This window comes from Ascaphus truei, chromosome 20, assembly GCF_040206685.1.
Source record: "Ascaphus truei isolate aAscTru1 chromosome 20, aAscTru1.hap1, whole genome shotgun sequence".
In the NCBI taxonomy this organism is placed as follows: Eukaryota; Metazoa; Chordata; class Amphibia; order Anura; family Ascaphidae; genus Ascaphus; species Ascaphus truei.
The window spans coordinates 18,887,071-18,891,662 of NC_134502.1; the positions used below are offsets into that span (position 1 = coordinate 18,887,071).

The window sequence follows — 4,592 nt, forward strand, 5'->3', positions numbered from 1 at the left end:
TTATCCTTACAGGCGCTCGCGGACCCAAGCCTCTCTTACCTGGCATCCTGAGCCCGGTCCTGCCTCCTCCTTGCGGGCATGCGCACTGGCGAGCTCCCCAGCCCCAGCTCGAACAGGTCCGCCCCCAGGCTTCTCTCTCCTATCAGGGTTAACCCCTGGACCGCACCTCCGCTCCTCCCTTTCCCCTGATAGGTCCCAGCCCACTATTTAGTCTGGTCTCCCCATTCTCTCTGTGCTCTGCATAGCTACTGTAGCTTGGTGCTGTATGGTTCTGCTTGGCTCTCTTGTTTTTCAATCCCTGTTCCTGTCCCTGGATTCTCTGCTACCTCCCTGGATTTCAACCTTGGCTTTGGACTTTGACCACGCTGCTTTCTGGACCCCTCGGATTTGGCTATTGGACACTCTACCACGCTGTCTTCTATACCCCTTGGTCTCTGCAAACTTACCCCCAACGATGCAGCTCTCTCCTCTCCTCGACCCAGGCTTACGGACACTCTACCACGCTCCCTTCTCTACTCCAGGACCATTGGCTTACGTACCCAACCCTTCTACGTCGGATTTGGCAAGTACCGAACTACTTCTATTTTTGTTCCCCGGATCAGCTACGCTACTTCCACACTCCGGCCGCACCCCCGTTTACTGTTAGGTGTGTGGTATTTGTCCTTTCCACCTCAGTTCCGGGGTCTTGTCTGGTTTGTGGGCAGGCTGAGCGTTACATTATGCAGGGCCCATCAGACCCAGACCCCCCTGAGGTGGAAGATACCCTGACCACTATCTCCAAACATTTCACCTTTCTGGACAATCAGGTTACCGCACTTAACCAACAGGTTGCTACTTTAACCTCTCAAATGCCCCAGCTTCCAGTTCCGCTATTCCTCCCACTGTTTCCCGAGAGGGAGCAGGCACTTCTGAGTTGCGGATCCCTATGCCTAGTAAAAAAGACCCGCTTGCATGCTGTGGGTTTTGAAACCAGTGCGAGATTCAGTTCGAACTGTCACCTTCTCGCTTCCCCACGGATCGAACGAAGGTAGCTTACATCTTCTCCCTCCTCACCGGGGACGCTTTGGCCTGGGCTTCACCAATCTGGGAGCTAAGACCTGAACTCAGTTACAGCTTTCCCAACTTTAAGAGAGAGTTTTGTTTAGTTTTTGATACCCCTGGACGTAGTGATATGGATGCTTCCTCCTTGTTCCACATCTCACAGGGGCGGAAATCTGTGGCACTATACGCTCTGGAATTCCGGACAATCGCAGCTGAGACTGATTGGAACGGAGGTGCACACTCCGCGGCCTTCTGGCAAGGGCTTTCTGAGTCCTTAAAGGATGAACTGGCGACTCGTGAGAGGCCATATTTATTGGAGGCCCTGATCGCTTTATGCATCAGGATGGATCAATGACTTCTGGAAAGGCGGGCCAAACGTCAACTTCCTTATACTGCTGTCTTTCTGCTTTCTGCTTCCAGATATCCTGCTCCTGTCTTACCGGCATTGGACGCTCCGGAACCCATGCAACTGGGCAGCCATCAACTTCAACATCAATGGCCGACCTCTTCAGCCAGCTTTTATTTCCTCGGAGACACTTCCCATTGAACTTTCTATGAAGGATGGACACTTGGAATTCATTACTTTTGATGTCATCCATTCCCCTTCGGTTCAACTCATTCTGGGCCTACCGTGGTTACAACTCCACAACCCCATTATCAATTGGACTGCTAAGTCTCCCATCCGATGGAGATCTTCCCATGTGGAGTTGCTTCCTCCTTCCCCCACGGTACTGGCCATCTTGGAGACCTCCCCCCCACAAGAGGCCACCCTGCTGGAGGTTTATTCTGAGTTCTTGGACGTCTTCAGTAAGACTAAATCCAAGGAGCTTTCTCCCCATCGCCCTTTCGACTGCCCGATTGATTTGATTCCGGGAGCCCCTTTTCCCAAAGCCAGGTCGTATCCCCTATCTTAGCCCGAGACGGAAGCCATGGCTGAGTATATCACGGAGAACCTTCAGAAAGGCTTTATCTGGAAATCCTCCTCCCCCGTCGGAGCAGGATTTTTTTGTGAAATAAGATTACCATCAAGAATCGCTACCCATTGCCCCTAATTCTCGAGCTCTTCGATAGGTTGCAAGGCTCAACGATCTTTTCTAAACTTGATTTACGGGGGGCCTATAACCTTATTCGCATCCGCAGTGGCGACGAGTGGAAGACCACGTTCAACACGTGCAGTGGTCACTATGAGTACATGGTGATGCCTTTTGGGTTTTGCAATGCAACTGAAGTCTTCCAAGACTTTATGAATGAAGTTTTCCGTGATCTATTGAACTTATTTGTGATTATCTACTTGGATGATATTCTCATCTTTTCCAAAACCCTCAAAGAACACATTCTCCATACCAAAATGGTGCTCTCTCGTCTACGGGCCAACAGGCTCTATGCCAAGATAGAGAAGTGTGTCTTCCATCAATCCTCAACCATTTTCTTGGGATACATTGTCTCGGACCAGGTGTTCATCATGGATCCGGAGAAGCTAAAATCTATACTCGATTGGCTACAACCCAACTCTTTGAAGGCGATTCAACGTTTCCTGGGCTTCGCAAACTATTATAGGAAATTCATTGCTGGTTTTCCAACCTTGGTAGCACCCATTACGGCCCTTATCAAAAAAGGGGCCAATCCTTCCTCTTGGCCGTCGGAGGCTAGTCATGCTTTTGAGTCTCTCAAAAAAACCTTTGTTTCGGCCCCCATTTTACGACATCCTGTCCCCACCCTCCCCTTTATCCTAGAAGTCGACGCTTTATCCTAGAAGCCGGTGCTTTTCGGCGATCCGCTGATACGGCGGCACCGAGAAGGATCCTCAGTCGCACATGCGCAGAACAGGCGAGTGCGCCCGGCGCGCATGCGCAGACCGTAGTTTGCACGCGCATACTGTAGTTTGCGCGCGCAGACCATAGGTCGCGCATGCGCAGAACGGCAAAAATGCCGATTTGCGCATGCAAAATCACTGAAAATCGCTGGATCCGCTTTCCGGCGATTTTCACTATACGGTGAGCCCCTGGAACGGAACCCGTCGTTTACCCGGGGCCCGCCTGTACATTTAAAAATGGCGAACATTTTAAAAAAGCGAACATGATCTTGACTCCTTCTTGGCGTGCTGCCAGCAAATAAATAGCAATATTGTAGTTCCAAATGAAGATCAGCGGTGCACAGCAACAGGGAAAAAAAGGTGGAGCTCAGCACATCAAATACTGTACATTAAAAGCATTTTATTGAGAGGATAACATTAGGGATAGGGTGGGGAATGGTACACTGACGCAGGCAACAGCTGGAGGGAGCCATGAGCCGGGGCCTGGTGGCGGCAACCAGAGGACAGCCAGCTGGACGTAGTTGAGGCCGGGCCCAACTCCCAGGACCGGCCCGCTGGCCGGGCCCCCCACAGCCACTGGGCCCAGGACATTTGACCCCTCTCTCCCCTCCCATCGACGGCCTTGCTCACAATTATGTGGTATAACCACATCCAGGAGGGGCGAAAGATTGTCTGCGGGGGGTGCAGGGTTTACAGAGGCCCCGCACGCTTCTCGATGGCACTTAAATGCCGGGGAAGCAGCAATGGCATCTGTAAACTGCACTCACCTTGGCTCAGACGGCTTCTGGAGATGGCGACGCGGCATCAAATGATGCTGCAGGATCATGTGACGTCACGTTGCCAAGGCCGAGGTAAGAGGAGGGGGTGGCGCAGAGAGGGGGACAGCAGGCAGGAGGCGCATGAACAAAAGATTGTGCTCTCCTGCCGTATGTTACATTATGGAATAGAAATAAAGATCCACTATTTCAAGCCTGAACCTTGTATCAGCCCCAGTGGCCTAATGGATAAGGCACTGGCCTCCTAAGCCAGGGATTGTGGGTTCGAGTCCCATCTGGTGTGTTTATGTTTTTCCCACAAATTGTAAGATTTGTTTAAAAAACTTATTCAAGCCCACCCAGGGACGTCTGATTTCAACCTGATATCTCCTTTCTTGACTAGTTCAGAACAAAAACTATATTAATACTGCTTTTGTTGTGGTTGAAATGCAAATATTTTGCAATGGACACACGACTAAACCTCCACACAGTTGCCATTTACTCAATAGGCCAATGTAATGATTTCTTTCTGAAGTAGTATAACTCTCCTGTACAGTCCCTTCAAAATGTTGGACAAGGGTTCTCTTTAACACAGTGTATGTCCATATTTTACTTTTTGCCATAAACTCAATCTCCTTGGAGACTGTCAAAAATGACCAATGCTGACTAAATGAAGCATATCAGAGTTAGAGCGATGTATGGTGGGATTGTGGAAGGGAAGAGCCTTTAAGATCCTGAGGCCACATCGATTTTCAGCTGTTGGTTGATTAACATGAAATGTCCTGTGCTTATTACTATTTCAAACATACTTGAAAACATGATTTCATATGCAAAAGAAAGGTTTCATTGCAGTGAAATTCATGTCAGTTGTGAACGTCACACATTTAGCCTTCAAAAATAAAATCCGTAGAGATCAAATTAACAACGTCAGTGGCTCAGGGATGTGGCATGTACTGTACTTGGTTTTACACGAGTAAATCTTC

General features: G+C 49.6%; 1 non-coding gene across 1 annotated transcript; it reads left to right on the forward strand.

The window, feature by feature from the left end:
* The first annotated feature begins 3,840 nt into the window (after positions 1-3,840).
* TRNAR-CCU (transfer RNA arginine (anticodon CCU)) lies at positions 3,841-3,913 on the forward strand. The gene has a single exon. It is a non-coding gene; the product is annotated as a tRNA-Arg (tRNA).
* Positions 3,914-4,592: the final 679 nt, after the last annotated feature.